This window comes from Mirounga leonina, unplaced genomic scaffold (assembly GCF_011800145.1).
Source record: "Mirounga leonina isolate KUSES-001 unplaced genomic scaffold, KU_Mleo_1.0 Mir_126, whole genome shotgun sequence".
Classification (NCBI taxonomy): Eukaryota; Metazoa; Chordata; class Mammalia; order Carnivora; family Phocidae; genus Mirounga; species Mirounga leonina.
In genome coordinates this window covers 26,806,612-26,813,986 of record NW_023270314.1, presented here as the reverse complement: position 1 = coordinate 26,813,986, position 7,375 = coordinate 26,806,612, and the positions used below count along the sequence as shown (strand labels likewise).

The following is a 7,375-nucleotide window of genomic DNA, read 5'->3' as shown; positions in this document are numbered from 1 at the left end:
ATCTTAAAAAAAAAAAAAGAATATACATTTATAGTCTTGTCCCAGAGTATGTTACATGACATCACTCTGATGAGACCGATGGAACAAGAAGTAGTTAGTACACCGAAGGTCTTGGTAAGCTGCATGCAATCCAGAGGATGGGAAATCAACTCTGAAGAGTCAGAGGTCTAGCAGTCAGGAGCTTTGCTGACATATCTCCTGACATAAAAAAACAAATTACTGAGGCACCTGGCTGGCTCAGTAAATAGAGCCTGCGATTCTTGATCTCTGGGTCATAAGTTCAAGCCCCACATTAGGCATAGCTTACGTAAACAACAACAACAACAACAACAACAAGTTAATGCGTCTTACATGCTCTTTCTCCAAGAAGGAAACACAGTCCTTAGTAGGCCTCTTCAGGTTGTGAAGACAACACATTCTATCCCTGGTTTTTTTTTTTTTTTTTTTTAAGATTTATTTATTTATTTGTGAGAGCAAGAATGAGAGAGAGAGAGAGAGAGAGAGCGCACATGAGTGGGGGAGGGTCAGAGGGAGAAGCAGACTCCCCGCTGAGCAGGGAGCCCGACGCGGGACTCGATCCAGGGACTCCAGGATCATGACCTGAGCTGAAGGCAGTCGCTTAACCAACTGAGCCACCCAGGCGCCCCCCCCTTTTTTTATTTTATTTTATTTATTTGAAAGAGAGAGAATGAGAGAGCGTGAGAGGGGGAGAGTCAGAGGGAGAAGCAGACCCCCCCGCTGAGCAGGGAGCCCGATGCGGGACTCAATCCCGGGACTCCGGGATCATGACCTGAGCCGAAGGCAGTCGCCTAACCGACTGAGCCACCCAGGCGCCCTCTATCCCTGGTTAAACTGCTCTGCACAATATACCAGGGACGACTTTAAGTAAGCTTTGGAGCCATAGATATGGCAGACCCATGGTGGTGGAGGTGAAGTTTACGGCAAGATCCAGTGGAAGAATCACAATGCAAACTATTAAAATCCTGGAGCAAGAACATGCGAGTCGTAGCAGAGAATTATATGCCGTTTGAAAGGCAGCTTCTCGTGGGCCACTGGGCCACAATGGAGATGGAAAGGGTGACCACGGGACACCAAGTGACCATGCATCTGGAACTTTCCATCACTGGCTGGATTGTGTGAGACACACCAAGTCATAAAGTCAGATGGGCCCAGTACCAATCCATCATAAGATGGAAATGTTACACCTGGGATCAAGCCTAAGCAGGATCAGAGGACACAAGCAATCTGCATGAGCAGGGTCCCCAGAACCCCATGTTACACACTACATTGCACCAATGTTCTTCACTCAGCTCATACCTATGGCTGTAATGGAGCATGGGGGAAGAGTCCTGTGAAGCTGGTGGGAAAAGCCCAAGTTTGGTATATGGATGGGTTATGGTTTGGGTCTATGAGTGGGTTATGGCCATTCTGTTTCAAGGGAAATCTTCCCAACAGGCAGATATTAAAATGATCACCCGTTCTGTGCAAGAAGTAGCTCAAAGTGAGAATATAAATGGATTCATGGGCAGTGGCAAATGGCCTAACCAGTTGGTCAGTGTCTTGAAAGGAAAAAGACTGGGAGACTGGATACAACAAGGTCTGGAGTAGAGGTCTATGGATAGACACAGGGGAGGGAGAACAAAGTATGAAGATCTTTGCTTCACATGTCAATGCCACTATAAAGCATCCACCATGAGAGAGACACTGAACATCCATATAAACAAAATGACTCGGCTGATTGATGTCAGCTTGCCACTGAGCATCTCAGAATTGGCACAATGAGCACATGTATGGAGTAGCCATAGTGGCAGAGATGGAGACTATGTTAGGGCCCAGTAGCCTAGACTTCCATTTACCAAGGCTTATTTAGCTACTGCTATCTCTGAATCTTCACTTAAACATTGACACAAACCAATACTGAACTCCCAATGTGACACTCTTTCTTCAGGAGACTAAGTGGCCACTTGATAGTTGACAACACTGGGCTTCTTCCATCCTAGAAGGCCTGGTGATTTGTTCTCATGTGAACAGATTTGTTTTTGGTGTAAGGATTTGACTCTCCTGCCCTCAGAGCACCACTCAATGTCACTACCTGGGGGCTTACAAAGGTGCATGATACATGCAGGCTGCTCTGACCAACATAAAGAAGGTTCCTCCAGTAAGCTGAATTTTAGTTCCAAGCTGTCTTGCTACAACTCTTTAATAATAATCTTGAAGGTAAATAATCTGCTTACTTATACAATCCAACCACACAACAGTAACCAATACTTAACTCATTATAGGGTTTTATTAGTGGTACCAGCTAGGAGGCTACCGTAATAGACAATGCAAGAAGTATTGATAGCTTGGACTAAGGTGATAGGGTACAGAGAAGGGGAGGTAGGTAGTCACAAGGAAATTATTTCTCCTGTATCCAGGTGTAATAGATAGGAGTCTAGAGATCACAGCAACCAAAGTAAGCTAGCTTAAATAGAAAAGTGCTATTCATTTCAAGGACAAAGGATGGCTTGTGGAACCTCAGGGCTGTGGCAGGCAGCTGCATCTCAGGCAGGTTCTAGAACGAGGGCCTAGAAAGCCACTGGTTTGCTTTCTCAGCTCATCTGCATTGTTCACAGATGGAAGAGGCTCATTACAAAGCTCCTAAGCTTTAGGTCCATTCACCTAGAGAAAGACCAAGTTTTGATAAAAAATAAATGTCCATAGGGGAGACTCTGATGGCCAGCTTGGGTCAGGGGCCCACTGTTGGTAAGATTGGTGAGAAGCTTCTATAAAAGTAGGAGGGATAGGGCGCCTGGGTGGCTCAGTCGTTAAGCGTCTGCCTTCGGCTCAGGTCATGATCCCAGGGTCCTGGGATCGAGTCCCACATCGGGCTCCCTCCTCGGGGGGAAGCCTGCTTCTCCCTCTCCCACTCCCGCTGCTTGTGTTCCTGCTCTCCCTATCTCTGTCTCTGTCAAATAAATAAATCTTTAAAAAAAAAAAAAGTAGGAGGGATAGTTGTCCATTGCTCCCAGGGCCCACAGACTAGTTCTAGATGTTTATTTTATTTTTTATTTTTTTAAAAGATTTTATTTATTCACTTGAGACAGAGATACAGAGAGGGAGAGAGAGAGCATGAGCAGGGAGAGAGGCAGAGGGAGAGGGAGAAGCAGGCTCCCCACTGAGCCAGGAGCCTGATATGGGGCTCCATCCCAGGACCCTGGGATCATGACCCGAGCCAAAGGCAGACGCTTAACCATCTGAGCCACCTAGGCGCCCCTCGTTCTAGATGTTTAATTCAAGTGTAGTTAACGTGAAGCAGCAAGCAGTTTCAGAACTGAGTCATCTGAACTAGTATGGTTGTAGTTCTTAGAACCCCTGCGGGCATTTAGCAACTATCTTTGGCTCTCAAGTCCTCCACTCCAGCTCAGTCCTTTTGTTAACCTGTGAGGCTTCTCAGGGTGTGTGGCCACTTAACGGTTATTTAAGCTTCCAGTGTTTACACTGCAGTATTTTCCATATTAAAATCCAACATTTAGTGCTTACTGTGGGCCGGGAGTGGCTCTAACTTTACCTGTATTAAACTCGTTCAAACTACAAGACTTAATGGGATAGGTATTATTATTATTATTTTTAAAGATTTTATTTATTTATTTGACAGAGAGAGACACAGCGAGAGAGGGAACACAAGCAGGGGGAGTGGGAGAGAGAGAAGCAGGCTTCCCACTGAGCAGGGAGCCCGATGCGGGGCTCGATCCCAGGACCCTGGGATCATGACCTGAGCCAAAGGCAGACGCTTAACGACTGAGCCACCCAGGCGCCCCTGGGATAGGTAGTATTATTAAAGCCATCTCCTAATAATGTCTCTCCCTCTTAACTAGAAAACAGTGCACCAGAAGAGCCAAAGAGACACCACTACTGGCTTGACTAGTTTATTTTACACAATTACCTTTGGCTTTTGAAAGTTAGGTTATTTTATTTCACCTTTTTCCCTCAGTTCTAAAGTCAAAGACCTGCCCATCTGGTTTATAAACTCTTTCTATTCAGATAGAACTGGGAGTGTCATAACCAAGACTTTTTTTTTCTTCTACAGTTACTCCTCAAGGTTCAGAAGGGTGGTAGGTACAGCTGGTGACACTTCCATGAGAAACAAGTATGCTAGAAATATCTGTGAGTGGCAGCGTTGTACAGCATAGTATCTGATTTAAACTTCAGATGCTTCAAAGGTGGAAGAGGAACTGAAGAGGAAGCAGTCCATGCAGTTTGAAGGTTTCAGTAAGATTTTGTTTCTTTTGATAACATTTTTCAGTCTCCCACCCCTCTTTTACTGATCAGTATTTGTTAAGCATTCTGAGTTCCAAGGAAGAAACAACCAAACACAAAAGAACAGTAAACTTACAGCCAGCCTTCCAGACATTAATATTCTGGATTCCAGAATGATTGATACTGGGTTTTGTTCATTAGGAAAGGCTGATGTCTGAGAACCTCTTCCTCACTCCTTACCTTTAATAGGACACTGTGCTTTCCTATGGTATATGACATTTTGATCCTTTAAATAATTCTGGAACACAGCATGAGTATTATACTCTTCTCAATTCTAATAACAAGAAGACAAGCTTAGAGAGGTTTGGGTCATTTGCCTAATCAAAAATCGAAAATAAGGGCACCTGTTTTAATAGTCAACAATGTTTGCTGAATGAATGGCATTAACTAAATGTTAGTGAGCTCTTTGGAGTGTCTGGCACAGTAACTCTTGAGCTTTAAATCCGATTAGCTGGCCTTAAAGGTTAAGATTTTATTTATTTGTTTGACGGAGAGAGACACAGTGAGAGAGGGAACACAAGCAGAGGGAGAGGGAGAGGGAGAAGCTGGCTCCCCGCTGAGAAGGGAGCCCAAAACGGGACTCGATTCCAGAACCCTGGGATCATGACCTGAGCCGAAGGCAGACGCTTAACCAACTGAGCCACCCAGGCGCCCAGGCCATAAAGGTCAAAACCAGGAATGGCTCTATCCACTAAATCAAGTTTCCTGCATTGGAGATCTCAAGCCAGTAAAACTCCAGAAAAATCCTGGAACTTATTTCGTCAAGAGCACACTAAAAGGTTTATCGTTTATCATTTGTTATGATCACTATAAAGCCATAAAAATATTTTGCTAGGAAATGGATACAAAAAAAATTCAGAATAATGCATAATCCCTTTTCCAGAAAGGTAGATACACATTTAAAATATATATATATTAAAGATTTTATTTATTTGACAGAGAGAGAGCGAGAGAGGGAACACAAGCAGGGGGAGTGGGAGAGGGAGAAGCAGGCTTCCCGCCGAGCAGGGAGCCCGATGCGGGGCTCGATCCCAGGACCCTGGGATCACGACCTGAGCTGAAGGCAGATGCTCAACGACTGAGCCACCGAGGCGCCCTTAAAAATATTTTATAAAGTTTTTGCAATGTATTAAAGTGACGGCGTGTAACATTTTATTTTATAACGCTCCACTGTAACAGTTGAAGTAAATGTTTCAGCGTGACACCCTTAGTGGAGCTCAAAACACTCTGCCGGCACCGTGTGTATGTGTGAAATCAGTCTTTGGAGAAGACCCTTTCACATGGGATATAAGGATGCAACTCAACGCAGTTTTATGGGGTTAAAAATAGGCTGCGTAAACGAAGAGAAGATGAGGAGGGCAAGCCTCCATGCTTTAGTCACTTCTCTCTCCGAGATCCGGGCAGGTGAGGCCAGGGACGACAGTTCTGGGTCTGACCACCTGACCCAGAGCAAGTAGGAGCTGAGCTGAGAGCGACGCCACCGATAAAAAGTGCCTCACACCGAGCCCACCAAGCCAGCCAGGGCCTCCGAACACAGACGTGTGGGGGCAGAGCTCCGCAAGCGAAAAACGATCACAGGCAACCTCCGCCTCCAACTCTCGCCGAGTAACACCGCGGGGACACACACCTTGCGGTCCGAAGAGCCCCGGCACAAGATGGCGGCACGTCACGTGAGCAACGTGGTGACGTAGGACGGCGGCCCGCACGGAGGGACCGCCTTAACCTCACCCCCCACGCTCACTTACTCAGTTTTGCCCCCCTCTCCTCCCCCGCCCCCGGCCTGGTGTAGATCATGCCGCCAGTGGCGGCCCTGACTGCCGAGGAAACGGTAGCCTAGGACAGTTGGCTGTTAAGTGACACAGATTCTCCCCGCTCCTCCTGACCCCTGAGACAGAGGCACGTCCCCCGCCGCGTGAGGGGGTGGGGAAGTGGGTAGAGAATTCGGATCCACCTGGGAGGGGGGAGTGGAAGTTCCCGCCCCGGACAGCGGCGAGGCGGCAGCCACAGGTAAGCAGGGGGCGGGGGTGGGACGTGTTCCCGTGTCCCCGGGCAGAGGGAGGGCGCGGGGACTCGGCGCCGGCGGGGACGCCGAGTCAAGTCTCGCGCCCGGTGGGGGGTCGCGCGCGGCTGCAGCGGTGGGGGAGGGGCGCGGAGGGCGCGCGGCGGAAGGGGGAGGGGCTGCCCGCTGTCCCCCGGCCGAGCGCCCTTCCGGTTCTCGCGCCTGGCCCGGCTGTTCCCCCTCAGCCGTCGGTCTCCCCTGCCTCCCCCCTCCCCCCCAACCAAAATAAAACCGGAGACCTCCTCTCGGGGATGGCTTTCGCCTCTGAAGCGGCCCCTCTGCGGCCCAAGGCGAGCGCCCTCCGTCGAAGGTCTCGGGATTGGGCGGGGACGGCGGGGCGGGGAGGGCGGCGTGGCCTTGGCCTCCGCGCGTTTTCCGCCCAGCTTCCCGAGACCGGGTCTGTCCGCCAGGGAGCCCACGGAGCACACCGGCCGCGCTCGGCGTGCGCGGCCCCGGGCGGCTGGCGGTGGAGGGCAGAAGCAGCCCTTGCCCGCAGGGAGCTTTCAGTCCAGTGGGGAGGTAGATAGTAATGACACGGACGCACGAAACAGTACTGGAAAGGTGTAGCTGATGGGCGAGGAAGGAGAGAGAGGGATGGTAGAAGCTCCTCTGTTTATCTCTGGACAGAGGATCAAGCCGAGGAAACTCTCTTTGCTTTTCTCTGGTATCATGAAACTAAGCATGGTAGTTCCCAGCATCAGCTACACGTTGGAGCGTGCAGCTTAATCTGCTCTAAAATCATTGTAGGTGTTAAATAATGGTGATTTTGTCCGTTTTTGAGGAGCTGTGGGCTAGTACAGGTTTCCTCAGCTATCAGAAAGGGCATTCCTGGGAAACCTTTCCTTAAGAGAAATGGCCTGAAGCGAAGAAGCAGTTACCATTTATATGGAAAACATTTTCAGTGTTCTCAGACCCCCAAAATAATCTCTCAGGCTTTTCTGATACCTTAGGACTCATCTTACTAACAAAACAAATTGAGATAAAGTCCCGATGCTCACAGACGCAGTTCAAAGCTAT

At 48.7% G+C, this 7,375-nt stretch overlaps 1 protein-coding gene across 8 annotated transcripts in view; it reads left to right on the top strand.

The window, feature by feature from the left end:
- The first annotated feature begins 6,079 nt into the window (after positions 1 to 6,079).
- ATF1 (activating transcription factor 1) overlaps positions 6,080 to 7,375 on the top strand; it is an 82,910-nt gene continuing 81,614 nt past the window's right edge. For 5 of the 8 annotated variants that reach the window (XM_035002675.1, XM_035002669.1, XM_035002673.1 and 2 more), the window contains exon 1: positions 6,080 to 6,306. The gene's annotated coding sequence lies outside the window, so the exon portion shown is untranslated. Of the gene's footprint in view, positions 6,307 to 6,576; positions 6,669 to 7,375 lie in introns of those variants that run through there. The other 3 variants (XM_035002672.1, XM_035002666.1, XM_035002667.1) reach the window with 2 other exon arrangements.